The sequence below is a fragment of the Balaenoptera borealis genome (genome assembly GCF_965194805.1).
Source record: "Balaenoptera borealis genome assembly, chromosome: 13".
In the NCBI taxonomy this organism is placed as follows: Eukaryota; Metazoa; Chordata; class Mammalia; order Artiodactyla; family Balaenopteridae; genus Balaenoptera; species Balaenoptera borealis.
Window position 1 is genome coordinate 84,300,220 of NC_138870.1, and position 24,751 is coordinate 84,324,970.

The 24,751-nt window shown below is 37.1% G+C and overlaps 1 protein-coding gene across 14 annotated transcripts in view; it reads right to left on the reverse strand.

Annotated features, from left to right (window-relative positions):
* The window catches only part of ANKS1B (ankyrin repeat and sterile alpha motif domain containing 1B), a 1,131,483-nt gene that overhangs the window by 774,223 nt on the left and 332,509 nt on the right, over positions 1-24,751 (reverse strand). Inside the window, exon 1 of one of the 14 annotated variants that reach the window (XM_082349569.1) lies at positions 17,496-17,556. The exons of the other annotated variants lie outside the window; for them this stretch is intronic. The gene's annotated coding sequence lies outside the window, so the exon portion shown is untranslated. Of the gene's footprint in view, positions 1-17,495; positions 17,557-24,751 lie in introns of those variants that run through there. 14 annotated transcript variants of the gene reach the window in all.

A 24,751-nucleotide genomic window follows, 5' to 3' on the forward strand; every position in this document is an offset into this window, starting at 1 on the left:
CCTAGAGCCTGAAATATACAAGATAGCCCATTCCCAAGGCTCTGACCTTTAAAGGTATAACACTTTACCATTCATATAGAGATAAAAAGTTGCAGAACACAGAATAACATTTGTCCTGTTGGAGGTTTATAGGAACATTGTGACCAGACCTAGGTGGACAGCTGCAAAGGATCCCAGCACCCAGAAGTTTGCAACAACCAGCCATACCCTCTCCCCTTTTAGTATAAAAGCAGCGTGAATTCTAACTCAGGTAAGATGGTTCTCTGGGACACTAGTTCACCACCTTCTAGGTTTACAGGCTTTCCAACTAAAGTCGCTATTCCTTACCCCAACAACTCATCTCTGGATTTATTGGCCTGTTGTGCCTCAAGCAATATAAGGTTGGACTCAGTAACAGTTGTGTTAGTTTCCTATTGCTGTTGTAACAAACTACCACACGCTTTGTGGCTTAAGGAACAGAAATGTATTTATTCTCTTACAGGTTTGGAGGTCCACAAATCTGAAATCACTATCACTGGGCAAAAATCAAGGTGTGGGCAGGGCCATACTCTGGGGGTGAATTCGTCCCTTGCCTCTTCCAGCTTCTGGTCACTGCCAGCATTCCTTGGCTTGTGGCCATATCACTCCAATTTTCAAAGCCAGCATCTTGAAATTTCTCTGTATCTGTAAAATCTCCCTCTGTCTCCCTCTTATAAGAGTATATGTGATTGCATTTAGGGCCCACCCAGATAATCCAGGATAACCTTCCTATCTCAAGATCCTTAATTTAATTACATCTACAAAGACTCCTTTTTCCAAATAAGGTAACATTTACAGGTTCGAAGAATTGGGACCCAATGTCTTTGGGGGTCATTTTTCAGCCTACCAGAACAGAGATAAGAGTCACCCAGGCTCGTGGAGGTGGAGGAGGCATGGGAGTCATGCAGGGTGTGAGAGGTGTGGCAGATGGGAGAAGTAAGATAGCAGAAAGTAGAAGAGGCTAGAAAGTTGAGCAGGAACCAGATGATAATGACTGGATTGGCTACAGAGAAGTTTATCTTATAGGTGATGGGTACAGTTGAAGTGTTCTGATTTGCAGCATGACACTGTGATATTTGCATGTTAGAGAAAGATCCTTACAGAGTTAATATTTTGAATATTAAAATATTAAATACTAATATAAAATATAAATATTTTGAAAAGAAATTAGTAGGAGGCCTAAGATTTTAAAACTCTTTTTTTAATTATTCAGGGAGAAAAGGAAGAGATGGATAAGATATGAATATGGTTATTATTGACTGAATGTAGAGAAGGAGATGGGGGAATTTAGGATAAATCCTAAATTTCCAGTTTGGGCAAGTGGGTAGATAGCAGGAGCAAGTGAGAATAGGGAATACTGGAGGAGGTGCAGAGGGGCAGGATGAGTTTGGCTTTGGACCTGCTGATTTAGAAGTGTCTGTGTGACATCCAAATTAAGATGCTGGTAGGTAACTGGATATGTAAGTCTGGAGAACAAGAGAAAGATTTAGAAATTTAGATGTGTACATCTAAATTTGGAAATTTAGATTTAGGAATCATTGGCCATGATTATGGTGGAAACTTTTAAATGGTCAACAACTTGATGTTAGTAGAAAGTACTTTTTTGCTGGTACCAATGTGTTTCAAGGCAATTCCTCCATAATTTTTACACTTTCATGAATGCTTCAACTTGGTCATTGTTGAGTTTTAGCCACCTACATTGTATCTAATTAGCTAACTTTCTTTAGACACTGCCTGCACCATTTTGGAAAATTAACTTACTAAAGTCTACTTCAGAGAAAACAGATTGTTTACTTTTCTATTTATGTCTGGGCATAAGTAATTAGGGTCCTAGTGCTAGGAACCTCATAAATGCTGAACAGACCTGCCAATCCTAAAAGGCTTTGGAAAGGAAAAATTATTACTTATATGAATCCTCTAGAGAACCAATGATGAAAATTTACCCTAGCTCAGTGGTGCTTAAATCTTTTCCATCCCATGACTGCCCAAGCCCTACATCATTTCTCCTACAAAACCAAATCACATAACTGTAGTATTTTGTACTGGTGGGAAGGGAAGAAAGAAATTATCATCTTTATGAGAGCACAGGGTGCACTCAATAAATTTTGTTGAAAAGGGAGCACCAGGCAGAGACTGAGAACAAAAAAGCTACAGGAAGATTCTGGATTCTGAGGATTTAACAAGCAGGTGCTTCTGTGGTTGTCAAATCACTATTCATAGATGTGTTGTTCTGGGCCAGAGATTCCTGCTCTGAGAAACAATGCCTTAGCCATTAGCTTCAGGAGACATCAGTCACTCATGCTAGGACACAAAGTTAGCTCAGGAGGGATTTCAAAACTTAAGTGGGTCAAAAATTGCTTCTAAGCAGGTCTAAGTTAATCTAAACTAAAGCTTGAGAAAATCAAAGGAATTCTAAGGTCCTCTGAATTCCCTACCTACATCTCCAGCCCTATTTATATCACTTCTTTTTTTCATGTACAAAATCCTTTGTCTCAATGTAAATGATTTGTGAATTGCTTCCTATAAGACATAAGAATTCCTGCCTATTTTCTAACATCACTCCTTTTACCCTGCAATGTCTTCCCTTCTCTCTGCTTTCAAAGGTCAGTCTTCAGCTTGAATTCTACTTAATTCATGGATATTTGCTGCGACCATACCAACTATCAGTCAAAATGTCTCTTCATTATTTCTGCCATAATTGTAAAATTTGGAACTCAGCAAATGCTGTCCTGCATTTCTTTTATGTATCTGTTCTATGCCCCTAACCAGATTAAAAGCCCCTTTGGATGGAGTCAGCAAAAATATTTTATTGTGGTACCAGTGTCCAGTAGGGCTCAATAGATGGGGATGATAAAGATCATCTGAAAGAAGATTCTATAACATATTTCAGTCTTTTATTCTAGCCTATGAAGATGGTTTTTAATTTTTTACCAAATTTTTAATTCTGTGTAAACTTTTCCAATTAAAATTTCTACCTCTTTCTTACCAATACAGTTTTATTTTCATAAATGAGATCCCCTTGCTATATTTCCTTTAATAACTCTACTCCATCTCTCAAATTTTAAACACTGCCTGAGAAAAAGATAATTTTACATAATAAGATTGTATCTTTAGCTTAATTTTTACAGTTATCTCATTATATTAATGCATTTAGTAAAAGCAGAAAAAGTAACTAAGAAATTGCCTTTTGTGGTATTTTACAAATACAATTTGCTTCACACCAAAAAATAATACATCCTAATTTGAAAAGTTAATTTGTAAGATTCAACCTTTTTATATTGAATATAAGAGATGCCAGGTGGGTAGAGACTTGTGACAATGAATGAAAATAGAAAACAGGAATTTTTATTATAGAACTCTTTTCAAGGAAGTCAAGAATATTAATAATTATGCCTTATATTCCACAGTGTAACTAAAAGTATATTAGCAAATATAACAGAAACAGAATTAGGAGATATCTATAAGATAATCTAGCTCAGGAGTTCCCAAAGGGTATTCCAAAAATAGTGTCACTACCAAAAAAAGGTTCTGCAGTCATGAAAGTTAAGAAAGTCTGCTTGCGGTCTTCCCCCTTTTGCAGATACTTATCATATACATCAACTCAAAGAAACCTCTTCAATTCCATAAACATATTTGACCATGGAATCTTTATCTCAGTAATGCCTAATAATAGACTAGAAATCAAAACTAGTAATCACAACACCACTTAGGTTATGCTGACCACTTAGGATATGCTGATACAGTATAATAACTTTATTTTACAGATTTTTAAAAATGAAAGTCATAGCAGTTAAATAGTTGTCCAGGTGAGACACTCTAGTCAGCTGCAGAGCTAACTCAAACCCAGGTCTCCAAATTCTACATTTTCTCCATGCGTTATACATAACACACTTAACATAACCATCACTTTACAATTCAAAGTTTCTCCATCAAGGCTAAAACATTCTTTCTTTAAAAGTACACACTAATATGTATTTTCAGTATACCCAGAGCTTATCTATCACCCCACCTAAATTTCTATAAGTGTCTCCTTGTTTATAAAATTAAAAATGTTGGGCTTCCCTGGTGGCGCAGTGGTTGAGAATCTGCCTGCCAATGCAGGGGACGCGGGTTCGAGCCCTGGTTTGGGAGGATCCCACATGCCGCGGAGCAACTGGGCCCGGGAGCCACAACTACTGAGCCTGCGCGTCTGGAGCCTGTGCTCCGCAACAAGAGAGGCCGCGATGGTGAGAGGCCCGCGCACCGCGATGAAGAGTGGACCCCGCTTGCCGCAACTAGAGAAAGCCCTTGCACAGAAACGAAGACCCAACACAGCCAAAAATAAATAAATTAATTAAAGAGTTTAAAAAAAAAAAAATTAAAAACGTTGTGGACTCATAGATATAGAGAACAAACAGGTGATTGCCAAAGGGGTGGGGGAAGGGTGGAGGGATGAACGAAATAGGTGAGGGAGATTAAGAGGTACAAACTTCTAGTCACAAAATAAATGAGTCATGGGATTAAAACGTACAGCAAGGGGAATTAGTCAGTAATATTGTAATAACTTCTTATGGTGACAGATGGTAACTAGACTTACCATGGTGATCATTTTGCAATATACAGAAATCTCAAATCGTTATGTTGTGCAGCTGGAAGTAACATAGTGTTGTAAGGTCAATTACATTTCAATTAAAAAATTTTAATGGGAAAAGAATCTGAGAAGAATAGGTATATGTATAAGTGAATCACTTTGCTGTACACCTGAAACTAACACAACATTGTAAATCAACTATACTCCAATATAAAATAAAAATTAGATTAAAAAAATAAAGGTTGAATCTGAAAGCACATAACCTCAGGCCTTTGGGATAGGTGAGACAGGGCCAGCAGCCCCTGAGACTAGGTCTGGTACACATCCATCTCAGATAAAATCTTATATGGATTATGTTACAAAAAAGCTCCTATGAAATTGTTTTAATTTCCAGTTTGAAATTTTAAAAAACAATGATAGAGCTTTAATGGAGGCATTAGACATGGAATCCTTAATGAGGTAATATATGAGAAAATCAGTTAAGAAGGAAGGTTTCTATGATTGGAGTAATCATGCATCACACTTAATGTATGTCCTTGGAGTTTATTATTTAAAGCAAGATTAGTAAAGTATCAATCTGTGAAATTCTACAAGAAATTCATTTCATAGCTTAACTGTTATTCCTATCATCAATAACTTAGTTTTTCACACATGAGTTCTTATTTAAATGTTCTGAATGTCTAAACTAATTGTATCTCAGTACATGAAGAATATATTATAGGAGTTGGAGGCTGATTCCTGCCCTGCCACCTCCCCCCACGGCACGCTCATCTCGTCCTCCCACAGCAAACCGCCCATTGTAAGCAAGTCATCCAGCTTCTGGGACAGACCTCTCTGATACCAGGAGAAAAACTGTAGTTGCCTGGCCCTTACTCCAATGCTGGCTCTCCACCCTTAACCCTGTGCCCAGCTCTTGGCTCTTGCTGTCTGTTTAGAAGCCCGGCGCCCGCGGATTCCCTACTCCAGCACCCAGAAGGCCTTCCTGGGACATTTCGAGGTATTGTCATGACACGTGCACATAGACTTGAGGGAAAAAAACTGCTTTTGCAAAAAGACCTTTTTCCATCAAATCTAAGACGTTACTGATTATAAGAACTATGAGTGAGAGAGAGACCTTCGAGATAGCGGAGGAGTAAGACGTGGAGATCACCTTCCTCCCCACAAATATATCAGAAATACATCTACATGTGGAACAACTCCTACAGAACACCTACTAAACGCTGGAAGAAGACCTCAGACTTCCCAAAAGGCAAGAAACTCCCCAACGTACCTGGCTAGGGCAAAAGAAAAAAGAAAAAACAGAGACAAAAGAATAGGGATGGACCTGCATCTCTGGGAGGGAGCTGTGAAGGAGGAAAAGTTTCCACACGTTAGGAAGCCCCATCACTAGCTGAGACGGGTGGTGGCGGGGAGGAAGCTTTGGAGCCACGGAGGAGAGTGCAGCAATAGCAGTGCAGAGGGCAAAGCAGAGAGATTCCCACAAAAAGAATCGGTGCCAACCAGCACTCACCAGCCTAAGAGGCTTGTCTTCTCACCCTCCAGGGTGGGTGGGAGTTGGGGGCTGAGGCTCGCAATTCAGTGGTCAGATCCCAGGGAGAGGACTGGGGTTAGCTGCGTGAACACAGCCTGAAGGGGCTAGTGCACCACAGCTAGCAAGGAGGGAGTCCGGGAAAATGTCTGGACCTGCCTAAGAGGCAAGAGACCATTGTTTCAGGGTGTGCGAGGACAGGGGATTCAGTGCACCACCTAAACAAGCTCCAGAGACAGGCACGAGCCGCAGCTATCAGCACGGACACCAGAGACAGGCATGAGATGCTAAAGCTGCTGCTGCAGCCACCAAGAAGCCTGTGTGCAAGCACAGGTCACTATCCACACCTCCCCTCCCAGGAGCCTGTGCAGCCAGCCACTGCCAAGGTCCCGTGATCCAGGGACAACTTCCCCAGAAGAACACATAGCGTGCCTCAGGCTCTTGCAACGTCATGCTGGCCTCTGCTGCCACAGGCTCGCCCTGCATTCCGTACCCCTCCCTACCCCCAGCCTGAGTGAGCCAGACCCCCTAATCAGCTGCTACTTTAACCCTGTCTTGTCTGGGCGGGAACAGACGCCCTCAGGCGACCTACACGTGGAAGTGGGGCCAAATCCAAAGCTGAACCCCAGGAGCTGTGCAAACAAAGAAGAGAAAGGGAAATCTCTCCCAGCAGCCTCAGGAGCAGTGGGTTAAACCTCCACAATCAACTTGATATACCTTGCATCTGTGGAATGCCTGAATAGACAACGAATCACCCCAAAATTGAGGCGGTGCACTATGGGAGCAACTGTAGACTTGGGGTTTGCTTTCTGCATCTAATTTGTTTCTGGTTTTATGTTTATCTTAGTTTAGTATTTAGAGCTTTATCATTGTTAGATTTGTTTATTGATTTGGTTGCTCTCTTCCTTTTTTTTTATATATATAAATATATATTATTTTTTCCAATTTCCTCTTTTTGTGAGTGGGTATGTGTATGCTTCTTTCTGTGATTTTGTCTGTATAGCTTTGCTTTTACCATTTGTCCTAGGGTTCTGTCGGTCAGATTCTGGGTTTTTTTTTTTTTTTTTTAGTATAGTTTTTAGCACTTGTTATCCTTGGTAGATTTGTTTATTCGTTTGATTGCTCTCTTCTTTCCTTTTTTTATGAATTTTTATATTTTTCATAATTTTTAAAAAATTATTTTATTTTCTCTTTCTTTATTCTTTTTTTCTCCCTTTACTTCAGAGCCGTGTGGCTGACAGGGTCTTCGTGCTCAGGCCAGGGGTCAGGCCTGTGCCTCTGAGGTGGAAGAGCTGAGTTCAGGACATTGGTCCACCAGAGACCTCCCAGCTCCATGAAATATCAAACGGAGAAAGCTCTCCCAGAGATCTCCAACTCAACCCTAAGACCCAGCTCCACTCAACAACCAGCAAGCTACAGTGCTGAACACCCTATGCCAAACAACTAGCAACACAGGAACACAACCCCACCCTTTAGCAGAGAGGCTGCCAAAAATCATAATAAGGGCACAGACACCCCAAAACACACCACCAGATGCGATCCTGCCCACCAGAAAGACAAGATCCAGCCTCATCCACCAGAACACAGGCACTAGTCCCCTCCACCAGGAAGCCTACTCAACCCACTGAACCAACCTCAGCCACTGGGGGCAGACACCAAAAGCAACGGGAACTGCAAACCTGCAGCCTGCAAAAAGGAGACCCCAAAACACAGTAAAGTAAGCAAAATGAGAAGACAGAGGAACACACAGCAGATGAAGGAGCAAGGTAAAAACACACCAGACCAAACAAATGGAGAGGAAATAGGCAGTCTAAGTGAAAAAGGATTCAGGGTAATGATACAAAAGATGATCCAAAATCTTGGATATAGAATGGAGAAAATAAAAAACGTTTAACAAGGACCAAGAAGAACTAAAGAGCAAACAAACAATGATGAACAAAATACATGAAATTAAAAATTCTCTAGAAGGAATCAATAGCAGAATAACTGAGGCAGAAGAACGGATAAGTGACCTGGAAGATAAAACAGTGGAAATAACTACTGCAGAGCACAATAAAGAGAAAAGAATGAAAAGAATTGAGGACAGCCTTAGAGACCTCTGGAACAACATTAAACACACCAACATGCAAATCATAGGGGCCCCAGAAGAAGAAGAGAAGAAGAAAGGGACTGAGAAAACATTTGAAGAGATTATAGTTGAAAACTTCCCTAATCTGGGACAGGAAATAGTCAATCCAGTCCAGGAAGCACAAAGACTCCCATACAGGATAAATCCAAGGAGAAACATGCCAAGACACATATTAATCATACTATCAGAAATTAAATACAAAGAAAAAATATTAAAAGCAGCAAGGGTAAAACAAAAAATAACATACAAGGGAATACCCATAAGGTTAACAGCTGATCTTTCAGCAGAAACTCTGCAAGCCAGAAGGGAGTGGCAGAACATATTTAAAGTGATGAAAGGGAAAAACCTACAAGCAAGATTACTCTACCTGGCTAGGATCTCATTCAGATTCAATGGAGAAATTAAAACCTTTACAGACAAGCAAAAGCTAAGAGAATTCAGCACCACCAAACCAGCTCTACAACAAATGCTAAAGGAACTTCTCCAGGCAGGAAACACAAGAGAAGGAAAAGACCTACAATAACAAACCCAAAACAGTTAAGAAAATGGTAATAGGAACAAACATATCTATCATTACCTTAAACATAAATGGATTAAATGCTCCAACCAAAACACATAGACTGGCTGAATGGATACAAAAACAAGACCCTTATATCTGCTCTCTACAAGAGACCCACTCAGATGTAGGGACACATACAGACTGAAAGTGAGGGGATGGAAAAAGATATTCCATGCAAATGGAAATCAAAAGAAAGCTGGAGTAGCAATTCTCATATCAGACAAAATAGACTTTAAAATAAAGACTACTACAAGAGACAAAGAAGGACACTACATAATGGTCAAGGGATCAATCCAAGAAGAAGATATAACAATTGCAAATATTTATACACCCAACACAGAAGCGCCTCAATCCATAAGGCAAATGCTAACAGCCATAAAAGGGGAAATTGACAGTAACAAAATCATAGTAGGGGACTGTAACACCCCACTTTCACCAATGGACAGATCATCCAAAATGAAAATAAATAAGGAAACACAAGCCTTAAATGATACATTAAACAAGATGGACTTAATTGATATTTATAGGACATTCCATACAAAAACAATGGAATACACTTTCTTCTCAAGTGCTCATGGAACATTCTCCAGGATAGATCATATCTTGGGTCACAAATCAAGCCTTGGTAAATTTAAGAAAATTGAAATCGTATCAAGTATCTTTTCTGACCACAACACTATGAGACTAGATATCAATTACAGGAAGAAATCTGTAAAAAAAAAAACAAACACATGGAGGCTAAACAATACAGTATTTAATAACCAAGAGATCACTGAAGAAATCAAAGGGGAAATAAGAAATACCTAGAAACAAATGACAATGAAAACACGACGAACCAAAACCTATGGGATGCAGCTAAAGCAGTTCTAACACGGAAGTTTATAGCAATACAATCCTACCTCAAGACACAAGAAAAATCTCAAATGAACAAGCTACCCTTACACCTAAAGCAATTAGAGAAAGAAGAACAAAAAAACCCCCAAAGTTAGCAGAAGGAAAGAAATCATAAAGATCAGATCAGAAATAAATGGAAAAAAAATGAAGGAAACAATAGCAAAGATCAATAAAACTAAAAGCTATTTCTTTGGGAAGGTAAAGAAATTGATAAACCATTAGCCAGACTCATCAGGAAAGAAAGGGAGAAGACTCAAATCAACAGAATTAGAAATGAAAAAGGAGAAGTAAGAACTGACACTGCAGAAATACTAAGGATCGTGAGAGATTACTAGAAGCAACTATATGTCAATAAAATGGACAACCTGGAAGAAATGGACAAATTCTTAGAAAAGCACAACCTTCTGAGACTCAACCAGGAAGAAATAGAAAATATAAACAGACCAATCACAAGCACTGAAATTGAAACTTTTATTAAAAATCTTCCAACAAATAGAAGCCCAAGACCAGATGGCTTCACAGGTGAATTCTATCAAACATTTAGAGAAGGACTAACACCTATCCTTCTCAAACTCTTCCAAAATATTGCAGAGGGAGAAACACTCCCAAACTCATTCTACGAGGCCACCATCACCCTGATACCAAAACCAGACAAAGATGTCACAAAGACAGAAAACTACAGGCCAATATCACTGATGAACATAGATGCAAAAATCCTCAACAAAATACTAGCAAACAGAATCCAACAGCACATTAAAAGGATCATACACCACGATCACGTGGGGTTTATCCCAGGAATGCAAGGATTCTTCAATATACGTAAATCAATCAATGTGATACACCATATTAACAAACTGAAGGAGAAAAACCATATGATCATCTCAACAGATGCAGAAAAAGCTTTCGACAAAATTCAACACCCATTTATGATAAAAACCCTCCAGTAATTAGGCATAGAGGGAACTTACCTCAACATAATAAAGGCCATATATGACAAACCCACAGCCTACATCGTTCTCAATGGTGAAAAACTGAAATCATTCCTAAGTTCAGGAACAAGACAAGGTTGCCCACTCTCACCATTATTATTCAACATAGTTTTGGAAGTTTTAGCCACAGCAATCAGAGAAGAAACAGAAATAAAAGGAATCCAAATCGGAAAAGAAGAAGTAAAGCTGTCACTGTTTGCAGATGATATGATACTATTCATAGAGAATCCTAACGATGCTACCAGAAAACTACTAGAGCTACTCAATGAATTTGGTAAAGTAGCAGGATACAAAATTAATGCACAGAAATCTCTTGCATTCCTATACACCAATGATGAAAAATCTGAAAGAGAAATTAAGGAAACACTCCCATTTGCCATTGCTACAGTAAGAATAAAATACCTAGGTATAAACCTACCTAAGGAAACAAAAGACATGTATGCAGAAAACTATAAGACACTGATGAAAGAAATTAAAGATGATACAAACAGATGAAGAGATATACCATGTTCTTGGATTGGAAGATTCAACATTGTGAAAATGACTATACTACCCAAAGCAATCTACAGATACAATGCAATCCCTATCAAACTACCACTGGCATTTTTCACAGAACTAGAACAAAAAATTTCACAATTTGTATGGAAAAACAACAGACCCTGAATAGCCAAAGCAATCTTGAGAAAGAAAAACGGAGCTGGAGGAATCAGGCTCCCAGACTTCAGACTATAATACAAAGCTACAGTAATCAAGACAGTATGGTACTCGCACAAAAACAGAAATATAGATCAATGAAACAGGATAGAAGGCCAGAGATAAACCCACAAACATACGGTCACCTTATTTTTGATAAAGGAGGCAAGAATATACAATGGAGAAAAGACAGCCTCTTCAATAAGTGGTGCTGGGCAAACAGAACAGCTACATGTAAAAGAATGAAATTAGAACACTTCCTAACACCATACACAAAAATAAACTCAAAATGGATTAAAGACCTAAATTTAAGGCCAGACACTATAAAACTCTTAGAGGAAAATATAGGCAGAACACTCTATGACATAAATCACAGCAAGATCCCTTTTGACCCACCTCCTAGAGAAATGGAAATAAAAACAAAAATAAACAAAGGGGACCTAATGAAACTTAAAAGCTTTAGCACAACAAAGGAAACCATAAACAAGATGAAACGACAACCCTCAGAATGGAAGAAAATAGTTGCAAACGAAGCAACCGACAAAGGATTAACCTCCAAAATTTACAAGCAATTCATGCAGCTCAATATCAAAAAAACAAACAACCCAATCCAAAAATGGGCAGAAGACCTAAATAGACATTTCTCCAAAGAAGGTATACAGATTGCAACAAACACATGAAAGGATGCTCAACGTCACTAATCATTAGAGAAATGCAAATCAAAACTACAATGAAGTATCACCTCACAATGGGCAGAATGGCCATCATCAAAAAATGTACAAACAATAAACGCTGGAGAGGGTGTGGAGAAAAGGGAACCCTCGCACTGTTGGTGGGAATGTAAATTGATACAGCCCCTATGGAGAACAGTATGGAGGTTCCTTAAAAAACTAAAATTGGAACTACCATACGACCCAGCAATCCCACTAATGGGCATATACCCTGAGAAAACCATAATTCAAAAACTGTCATGTACCACAATGTTCACTGCAGCTCTATTTATAATAGCCAGGACATGGAAGCAACCTAAGTGTCCACAGACAGATGAATGAATAAAGAAGATATGGCACATATATACAATGGACTATTGCTCAGCCATAAAAAGAAATGAAATTGAGTTATTTGTAGTGAGGTGGATGTACCTAGAGTCTGCCATACAGAGTGAAGTAAGTCAGAAAGAGAAAAACAAATACCATATGCTAACACATATATATGGAATCTAAAAAATATATATTTTTAAAGTGGTTCTGAAGAACCTAGGGGCAGGACAGGAATAAAGACGCAGACATAGAGAATGGACTTGAGGATATGGGGAGGGGATGGGTAAGCTGGGACGAAGTGAGGAGTGGCATGGACATATATACACTATCAAATGTAAAACAGAAGCTAGTGGAAGAAGCCGCATAGCAGAGGGAGATCAGCTCGGTGCTCTATTACCACCTATAGGGGTGGTATAGGGAGGATGGGAGAGAGAGATGCAAGAGGGAGAAGATATGAGGATATTTGTATATGTATAGCTGATTTCCTTTGTTATAAAGCAGAAACTAACACACCATTGTAAAGCAATTATACTCCAATAAAGATTTTAATAAAAAAGAATATATTATATATTTCTTATTCATGATATTCATTTAAACAAGATAATTAGAACAAATTTGTCAATTTGAAAAAATGCCAGTGGAATTTAGCTGTATTTGGGAGAATATGATCTGAAGCCCAACAGCTCCTTTTCCTAAGTCTAAAATAATAAAAAGTCATAAAATGTATGGGTTCAAAAAACCAGAGATACAGAGCTGATAGAGAAAATTCTTATTCCAAATAAGAAAAACCTTTATCTTACCGAAGGCAAAATATTTCTGATATATTTTTATTTGACATAGTTTTCATTTTATTGTGTTTTGTGACACAAAAGTGACCTATAACTTCTTAAATAACAACACCACAAAATAAGAGCTAACACATCTAAAACTCCTGTGTGTCAGACACAGTTCTGTACACTTTCTACATAGTGACTCATTTAATTGTCAGAACAACCCTATGAGCAGTACTATTATTATTATCATTTTATACTTATTGAAACTGAGGTACAGAGATTTTCAATAACTTGCCCAAGGTCACACAGCCAGTAAGAAACAAACATAGATGGGATCTAAATCCTGGAAATCCAGCTCCAGAGTCTATAGTGTTTGAGCACTTTCTGTATGTCAAGCTCTTACTAAGTTCTTTGCTTACCTTACCTCATTTCAGTATGCTTATATAACTTTATTTTTAGGATAAAATCAACCATAAACTTATTTTTCTTTCATTTGTTTCAAACCATTGTGGAATGTGGATACACCCTGTGAATTTATCAATAAATCGCAAATAAATTTAAAACATACTCTGTTCCGTCTGAAAAGTCAAGGCATTATATTCCCTGTATTGCATACAAATTTAAGTGTGAAAAGGCTGTCTACTTTCTACTTCTTTGGCCTGTCTTGATTAAGCAGCTGTGGGCAGTAGAGCCAAAAAGAAAAAGAGATACCTCAGGATCCCGCTCACCCAATGAGGGAGGCTGTAAAGGAAGAGAAAGCAGAGAGGCCCTTCAAGGAGTGGATTAACACACTCTGTCTAGTGACAGCCTAGAGCCAAAGGCAATGCATTAAGGATATGTCCTGTGCTTAACTCAGTGTCTGTAATACAGCATGGCATCCTTAAAACTGAGAAACCTCTCTGTAATATTATCAGTACCACCTGCATTTCCTAAGTAGCGTTAGCCACTTCCTAATCAGTGAGGCTAATCAAATTAATTCTCTATTTCTGAGTAAGGAAGCCATTCTCAGTAGAGGATTTCCATATTCTTTATACTCACAAGTAACACAGATGCTCCAACAATTTTTTTGAAAATTGAATTTTCTTATGCATGAGGCATATGTGTGGGATCTCTCCTATTGGATCTCTCTACTGAGTATGTTCACACGGAAACATGTCCTGTACCTGCAATAATCATGTTCATGGTTTTCAGTCATGTTTCATCCGTGTCTCATTTATCTTCTCATCTCAGATCAGTAGTAATAATCCTATGCTTTTCATTAATTCAAAGAGACCAAAAACATTCCTTTTGATTCTCTGGATTAATTCTTACTCAGAAAAAAAATGTTGCTTTAGTTTAAAGCTTCTTTCCCAGTCTACCGTGAAATGAATCTCACAGAATCTATCTAAAAGATCTTCAGTGAATGGGGAGAATTCCTATCTATTCTTGTATTCCATCTTGAAAATTACTTCCTCAGCAAAGTTTCTATGTCTTAGTGACATATTCTCTCATTAAAAATGTTTATAAAAACTATAGAATATGTTTAATAAAAAAGCAGAACCCCAAAATGTATATAAAACATGATGACAACTATATATGTATGCATGTGTATGTATATAGATATGTGTGTATATATATACATATTCACAAACTTGCAAAGAAAAAAATACAAAAATTCATCAAAATTGTTTCATTTGAACAATGACTGTCAATAATTTTTTCTTCATTTTCCCACTTTTCTGAAAGAGCATATAATACTTTCAATAATAAAAAACTGAACATATATATTGCAGAATACTAATTTACAAGCCAGGGAACCACCAAACCTTCTCGACAATTTGGTGTTCTGCTTGGGTCGTTTGTCTTTACTAATACATATGAATACAGATACATACTTAATATAATCAGGCAGGAGTATACAGAGTGATTTTTAATGTAAATTAAATCAAACAAACTCTTGCTTAAAATCCTCTGATGATTTCTCACCTGAATTAGAATAAAGTCAAAAAAGTCAAAATTCTTTACCCAGATTTACAAAGCCCAATAAAATTTGGCCCCTAACTATCTCTTTGACCTCAACCTCTAACACTTCCCCTAACTCACTATAGGGCAGCCCCTCTGCCTTAGTGCCCAAAAGTGAACTGAAACTTCACTTTGCCTAACACAGAGATCTTCATGTGTCTAGCCCCTTCCTGTCATTAGGGCTCTACTCAAATGTCACGGCCTTCCTTGACTATGCAATCTAATTTTCCATCTATTTCTTGCCCCCATCACTCATTTCCATTACCATTAAATTTTTTCTACATAGATTTTATCACTATCAAAACTTCTTGTTTATTTCTTTACTTGCTATTGTCTCCCTTACTAGAATGAAAAATGTTTACCACTGTATCCTCCTCACTTAAAATAATATCCAATATATAGCAAGAAAACAGTAAATATAAGTTGAAAGGATGATTACCTAAGAAAAGGAGTGATAAGAATAGTAGCTGTCCATGGTACCAATTTTGGCTTAGGACTCTCTTTACAAACATACACAGATGGTTTAGTCTTCCAATTTCATGGCAACAATGCAGCTGATATAAATTAATATATATACAAATAAATATAAATACTTCTGAATAAAGCCAAGACATGAAGAAACATTCACAGGAGAGGATAAGAATATAAGGGTTTGGTTGATTTACGGACAGTAGGGAATAAGGAAAGGGAATTTGAGTTCGATGAGAGCAATAAAAAGATGAGAGTTTGGGCGATGATAGATGACCTGAGAGAATGGGCATCTAGTGGTGGCTGAGGCATGATGAGATTAGTCCATAAAGTCTCCTTGCAGAGGGTGAATATTTGGTGCCATGCTCTAGTCTGCAATATGCCAGGCAGCTTCTTACCCAGATAGCCCCCAAAGGAATGGCTGCAATTAGGGCATTTATAAAGGATTCTTTCTTTAAGTCTATTAAACTGTTATATTGACTGTATTATGATATGTTTTCTTCTATAGCAACATTTCATTAAGCAGAACATGAAAAAGGAAACAGAATGATGTAACTTATTTCTTATAGTCCACAAGACCTAGGTTCTTCCAAATGCTGGACAATGACCAGTGTCCCCAGAAGTTATCCTGTCATGAGCCCCAATATCAAGGTATCAGTAGAGTGATTTAAAACTAGTAAAAACAAATTCATTTTAAAAATCCAGTAAAGAGGAAGTATATAAGAATGTATTTTAAAGTGACTATACATATGGAAAAAGAACTATGAAAGCAAGTTAGAATTAAGAAATTGTAACGTTCATGTTGAAAAGTTAATATGAAATAAAATTCTGAAATTAAAAGACAGACAAAGTTGGCAAGGCATTTGATATTATCTTTTCTATTTTTTTGAGGAACAAAACAAAATAATCTCCAACAGAAGCACTTCTGATATGCCAAGCTGTTTTTGAGGTTAACTTAAACATATAAGAACTGTCTAAGTATGTATAATCCTCTTGTACTGGTTGGCCAAAAAGTTCATTCGGCCTTTTCTGTAAGCTATGAAAAACCCGGAAGAACTTTTTGGCCAACCCAATATATAGATGAAGTAATTGAGGCATTAAAATGAACCAGCCTTATTAACTGTATCTAAGAAGTTATATAAATACTTGTCTTTGAAATGTTCTGACCTGAGAAAATCTAAAGATTACATTAAGAAATGTAATGAAGTGAAATATATACTGGTTTCTAAGCTAAATATATGTTGCTAAAGCATAAAACAATTTAAGAGTAAATTACAAACTTAATTATCATAAAATGATCAGCCCCTAAAATAATAAATTTTCAATGTATTTTAGGTAGCCAGCTGTCCACTTGTTGCAATGAAAAATGGCTCATCAAAGGTGTATAATATTCTATAATTTCTTCTCCACATTCAGGTGACAATCTTCCACCTTGTATTCCTATCATCACTATATGTTTGAAAAATCAATATACCACTTGCAACCAAAGATTACAAATGCAACTCACATTCCCCTTTTTCATTTCTTTTTTCTTCTCCATCTACCCTACCATTTCCCTTTCATTATTACCCACCTATTATTTCCTCTCCCTTTTCACTTGTTCTCTCCCTAAAGTCCTATGTATCCCCTTCATGACCAACCCCAACCTCTCACCCTTGCACGCAGTAAGAAGCAATTTTTTACTCACTTTTCTAATACGTTAAGCTACTAGCAAGAAGCTGCAGGGGCTGACTGACACAATTAGGCTGAGTGCAAAACCATCCTAGAAAGCTGGGTTTGGTAAGAAGCAGGAGAACAGGGGAAAGAGGCACATGGAGAAGGGAATATCACTGACCTAGTCTGAGCAGGGCTGGATTGCAGAGTCTCACAGAAGAGTTGTGGTGCATTATCATACCTAGACACAAACATGTCAGAAATAAAGAAAAGAATAAGGCTGGTGATATCTTTCATCTATTTATGGTTGTTTCTCCCTTCCAGTATAAAATACATACTGATCATTACTAGGATATAAAAAGATAATGGATACCACTTTTTTTTTAACAAGATCCCTTATAATTCCTATTAATTTTACCTGTTTTCAGAATGTAGAAGCCTAGTAAGTAGAACCAAATCTCACTTTGGACACAGAATTAAAGCAAGAAATAGAACTCCTTCTAGGAGTTCATTCAAATTAAATAGAGCTTTATCTTCACTGCTAAGGTAACTGTAAGAAGTATAATGGATAAAATATTTGTTGACAGATGCAGAAAACAACATGATAACATTTTATTAATTCCCACTCAATGGAGATGTCATTTGCCTTTTTTTGCATTGTTGACATTTACTTATTAACGGGTTATTAATTAGTACTTTTTAGAATATTTGTATCATAGAATAGTGGGTAAAACAAAAAGAAAAACTGAAAACATCCTTTAGACATAATAAAGGCTAATGTTTTATGTGCTAGGTTTTCTGTAGGCACTTGACATTTGTTAACTCATTTAATCCTCACAAAACAATGTAGTGTTGGAATTATGCTCATTTTACAGATGTGCAAATCAAGGCTGATTCAGAGAGGCTGGATATATTGTTAGCAAGTGATCAAGAGAGAATTAGAACTCAGATTGCCAAAGAGAATGCTTTTTATAAGAGAATGCTTATCTCCCTATAAGGACACAAAGAAAAATTAGGAATTCAATAAGCATGGCCTGAGTGGCTGCTGCATGCAAGGCATAAGGCAGAGCATGCTGGAGCATAAACGTTTGTCAAACACAGACACTGCCTTCAGGCAGCTTACAACCTAAAAGAATAGATACTAGATAACTATATAAATAACAATATTAAATGGGAGAGATCCACAGATGTCAAAAATAAGTTATTTGAATATTAAGAAAAAGGAGATTGTTTCTAGCAGGGGAGGACTGAGTAAGACTTTAGGAAGGAAAAAGCATTTGCATTGGGCCTTAACTTCTATAGATTAATAGTTTTGCACCAACTAGTTGCTCACTAACACTTGGAAGAAGTACCCATCTCACATACCACAGAGGGTATACCTCTCATTTAGAATACAGTTTCTAAAACTCCAGAGTGGTTCTATACCAACTGTAATGTGGTTTCAGTTGCTGAAAAATGTGTTTAAGTTGAACATCTAAAATTATCTCTGTGAAATTGTGCTTTGAGCTTAAAAGTTTAGAAACTGGCACTTTGGAGACTTCTTACCTATAGGGAATACATTTTTGCCTTATCTCTAAGTTTCCATTTTTCTGGACAGGATAAAACATTTTCTCACCTGAAAGTATTTCCAAGTAGACCCATACTGACATGGATTTCACTATCAGTATTAGGGTTCTAATTTCTTTATTCCATAGACCAGTGGTCAGTAAATTTCAGCAAAAATCCAACCTACTGCCCATTTTCATAAATAAGGTTTTTATTAAATAAATTACAACAGAGATCATATGGCATCAAAGCCTAAAATATTCACTATCTGACCTTTACAAGAGAGAGTTTGCAGACCCATGCCATAGACGATTCATTCAGCAAATATCTATTAAGGGCTTACAAGGGTAGGTAGGTAGCTAGAGTGGGTTGCTGGCTGAAATACTGTAATTTAAAATTACTTTTTAAATCAAGTTTAAAAGAAATTCACATTGTATTATATTCTTCATTATGATTAACTATCACAGATAAGGAAGAATTTGAACAACTTTTGCTATGGAAAACAATACAGCAGGTGACTCAGGATGTATTATTATTAGGAAGTGCTCTACTCTTACTGTTTCTAATAGTTAACATTTATTGAGCATTTACTGAGTGTTATACACTATTACAAGTACTTAATATATGCAGTATATGTCATTTATTCCTCACTATGTCACTAGGATGTAGGTAATATTATTATCCTCATGTTATGAATGATGAAATAAAGACTTGAACTAATTTATTTCTGAGGTCCCACAGCTTGTGTTTGTTAGAGCAGGGACTTTACAGAACATGCTTTCATCCCTGGGGATATTGAAGCAGAGACTGGATGACTTCTTAAAAGGTATAATGGTTTATACTTTTAAAAGGGATCAAAAAATAATGGCTGCCACTTATTGAGAGGTCACTATGGGTCTGGCATTATTCTATGTGTTTTAAACACATTCTCTAACTTTCATATCACCCTATAAGGTAAGTATAAGTTCCCTCTTTTACAAATGAGGAAAAAAGTATAGACAGGTTATCTGATTGACCAAAGGCATATTCCTACTAAGTTGCAAAGCTAAGATTAAAACTTAGGTCTACCTGACTCTTTTGATTATACCAAGCTGTTAACCATTTTTTAAAATCCTATCCATACTTCCAGATTATATGAAAAGGAACCACATTTAAAATTAAAGATACAGATATTCAACAATGAAATATCAGGCAGGGCAAGTAATGAAAGAATAACCCATGCAATTAAACTAACAAAGAGAAAAACAGAGAAATCTGAAATGGATTTCTAAATGTAAATAGAGAATCCATTCCTAATTGCAACTAAGATCAAACTCAGAATAAGCCACAATAGAATTTTCTGGAGACACTAAAATAATCAGAAACTGTCATTAATTCTTTTCCTAATAGAACTGATGATCAATTAACATTTAGCAGTTATCTTTGACACAATCAGATATGCCCTTTTCCAAGGGAGGAAGGGCCAGGTCAACCCATTTCCACGCTTTTGTTGAAAAAACATCTGAAGATGTACATGTGACTAGTACTCTTAGAAGGCATGATTGAATGATAAAGAGTTATAAAAAAGGAGGACCTCTGGGCTGTAGGGCCAAATACACCTGTGATGGAATATTCACCTCTGCTAGTTCATAACTATATCACCAAAAACAAGTTAATTAGCTTCTCTGCACCTCAGTTTCTTCATCTTAAAGGCTGCTTGTGAGAGATGAGGTAGAGGGCACAAAGCATGCCTTCTGAGAACATATCCAAATTACGGAATTATTATTCTTCCAGTTGTAATCATTTTTTTCTCAGGGAAGGTCTTCAAGAGAAAATATTTATTTTCTCATTTATTCCTTTTCCAAATTTGCATACAGACACCATATGTCTGTTTGGTTTGAAAAGCATGAGAGGAAATATTTGTTGTGTACCTACTACGGATGGGTAGGTTAATAGATGTTGAAAAAAGGAAGAGCATTTCAGGTACTGGAAAAAGACTTATGGAAACACTCAGAATCTGGAAACTTGATATATGTTCCAGTTCCTGGCAATTACTCTAGTTTTCAGCATGACAGAGGGGAGAGTAACAGGAGCCATATTGTAGGTAATTCTCAAACACCATGTTAATGAATTAAGATCCTGAAAAAATTAGCTAAAAACTCACTAAAAACTCAAAACTTGCAACGTGCTCCACTCTGTCAAAAAATATTCTGTGGTCATGCACTTGTCACCTCTAACTCAGCCAAATGGTTACTCCCTTTATAAGCTGATTGACCAGAAGCCTATCAACTTTACCTTCTCTGCTAAGCATAAAAGCATTCTTTCTGCAATATGACTTATGAGATTTGAAATACATCCTTACAACAGCTCTTACAAGTAAATACCCATAGCCAAAAAGCACGGAACAGGGTACTTCCCTGGTGGCACAGTGGTTAAGAATCCGCCTACCAATGCAGGGGACATGGGTTCAAGCCCTGGTCAGGGAAGATCCCACATGCCGCGGAGCAACTAAGCCCATGCACCACATCTACTGAGCCTGCACTCTAGAGCCCACGAGCCACAACTACTGAGCCCGCGTGCCTAGAGCCTATGCTCTGCAACAAGAGAAGCCCACGCACCACAACAAAGAGTAGCCCCGGCTCACCGCAACTAGAGAAAGCCAGCACGCAGCAATGAAGATCCAAGGCAGCAAAAAATAAATAAATAAATAAATTTATTTTTTTAAAAAAAGTACAGAACAGGATGTTTTGAGAAAAAAACACTCAAAATAAGAAAAAAATCTCTTAGGAAGTAATATGATGCTAAAATATAAAAATCAATAAAGAATGGGAAAATAAAGTAGAGAATGAAAAACCAAAAAGAGGAAAAATGAAAGACAAAAATGATGAATGCAGATACTTCAACACCAAATTAGTAAATACTCAGGTAAAAAGAGAAGCATAAAAGTGAAGGAAGAAATAAATCAAAGAAAAAAATCGAAAAGTATTTCCCAAAACTGAAGGACAAAATCTTGATATCAAAAAGGATGACTTATGTGCACCATGACACATTTTTAAAACCCCACGCCTAGACATAAACTTTTTAAAAATTTTTATTAAAGTATAGTTGATTTACAATGTTGTGCTAGTTTCTGCTGTATAGCAAAGTGAATCAGTTATATATATATCCACTCTTTTTAATATTCTTTTCCCATATAAGTCATTACAGAGTATTGAGAAGAGTTACCTGTGCTATACAGTAGGTCCTTATTACTTATCTATTTTATATATAGTAGTGTATATGTCAATCCCAATCTCCCAATTTATCCCTGCCCCCACCCCCACTTTCCACCCTGGTAACCATAAGTTTGTTTTCTACATCTGTGACTCTATTTCTGTTTTGTAAATAAGTTCATTTGTACCATTTTTTTAGATTCCACATATAAGCAATATAATATGGTATTTGTCCTTCTCTGTCTGACTGACTTGACTCAGTATGACAATCTCTAGGTCCATCCAATATTGCTGCAAATGGCAATATTTCATTCTTTTTTATGGCTGAGTGACATTCCATTGTACATATGTACCACATCTTCTTTATCCATTCCTCTGTCAATAGACATTTAGGTTGCTTCCATGTCCTGGCTATTGTAAATAGTGCTGCAATGAACACTAGGGTGCATGTATCATTTCGAATTATGGTTTTCTCCCAAAGTATATCCAGGAGTAGGATTGCAGGATCATATGGTAGATCTATTTTTAGTTTTTAAAGCAACCTCCATACTGTTCTCCTTAGTGGCTGTACCAATTTACATTCCTACCAACAGTGTAGGAGGGTTCCCTTTTCCCCACACCCTCTCTAGCACTTATGGTTCGTAGATTTTTTGATGATGGCCATTCTGACCAGTGTGAGGTGATACATTGTTCTTTGATTGGAAGAATCAATATTGTCAAAATGACTATACTACCCAAAGCAATCTACAGATTCAATACAATTCCTACCAAATTACCAATGGAATTTTTTCACAGAATTAAAGCAAACAAAGTTTACAATTTGCATGGAAACACAAAAGACCCCGAATAGCCAAAGCAATCGTGAGAAAGAAAAATGGAGCTGGAGGATTAGGCTCCCAGACTTCAGACTATACTACAAAGCTACAGTCATCAAAACAGTATGTTAATAGACAAGCAACAAGGATTTAGTATATAGCACAGGGAACTATTTATATTTTTATTGGGATGTGTAATAATAAAAAATAAAAGAAGCTTCATTTTGAAAAAAAAAAAAACATTATGATACTGGCACAAAAACAGAAATACAGATCAATGGAACAGGACAGAAAGCCCAGAGATAAACCCATGCACATATGGTCACCTAATCTATGACAAAGGAGGCAAGAATATACAATGGAGAAAAGACAGTTTCTTCAATAAGTGGTGCTGGGAAAACTGGACAGCTACATATGAAGAATGAAATTAGAACACTCCGTAACACCATACACGAAAATAAACTCAAAATGGATTAAGACCTAAATGTAAGGCCAGACACTATAAAACTCTTAGAGGAAAACATAGGAAGAACACTCTATGACATAAATCACAGCAAGATCCCTTTTGACCCACCTCCTAGAGAAATGGAAATAAAAACAAAAATAAACAAATGGCACCTAATGAAATTTAAAAGCTTTTGCACAGCAAAGGAAACCATAAACAAGACAAAAAGACAACCCTCAGAATGGCAGAAAATATTTGCAAATGAAGCAACTGACAAAGGATTAATCTCCAAAATATACAAGCCGCTCATGCAGCTCAATATCAAAAAAGCAAACAACCCAATCCAAAAATGGGCAGAAGACCTAAATAGACATTTCTCCAAAGAAGATATACAGATTGCCAACAAACACATGAAAGGATGCTCAACGTCACTAATCATTAGAGAAACGCAAATCAAAACTACAATGAGGTATCACCTCACACTGGGCAGAATGGCCATCATCAAAAAATCTACAAACAATAAATGCTGGAGAGGGTGTGGAGAAAAGGGAACCCTCTTGCACTGTTGGTGGGAATGTAAATTGATACAGCCACTATGGAGAACAGTATGGAGGTTCCTATAAAAACTAAAAATAGAACTACCATATGACCCAGCAATCCCACTACTGGGCATATACCCTGAAAAAACTGTAATTCAAAGAGAGTCATGAACCACAATGTTCACTGCAGCTCTATTTATAATAGCCAGGACATGGAAGCAACCTAAGTGTCCATCAACAGATGAATAGATAAAGAAGACGTGGCACATACATACAATGGAATATTACTCAGCCATAAAAAGAAATGAAACTGAGTTATCTGTAGTGAGGTGGATGGACCTAGAGTCTGTCATACAGAGTGAAGTAAGTCAGAAACAGAAAAACGAATACCATATACTAACACATATATATGGAATCTAAAAACAAAAAAAAAGAAAAGGTTCTGAAGAACCTAGGGGCAGGACAGGAATAAAGATGCAGACGTAGAGAATGGACTAGAGGAGGTGGGGAGGGGGAAGGGTAAGCTGGGATGAAGTGAGAGAGTGGCATGGACATATATACACTACCAAATGTAAAATAGATAGCTAGTGGAAAACAGCCGCACAGCACAGGGTGATCAGCTCGGTGCTTTGTGACCACCTAGAGGGGTGGGATAGGGAGGGTGGGAGGGAGATGCAAGAGGGGGGAGATATGGGGATATATGAATACGTATAGCTGATTCACTTTGTTATACAGCAGAAACTAACACACCATTGTAAAGCAATTATAGTCCAATAAAGATGTTAAAAAAAAAAAAGAGAACAATAAAATAATCAAATTTTTTAAATGGATACAGGACTTCAACAGACATTCTCCAAAGAAGATATACAAATGACCCACAAGCATATGAAAATATGCTCAAC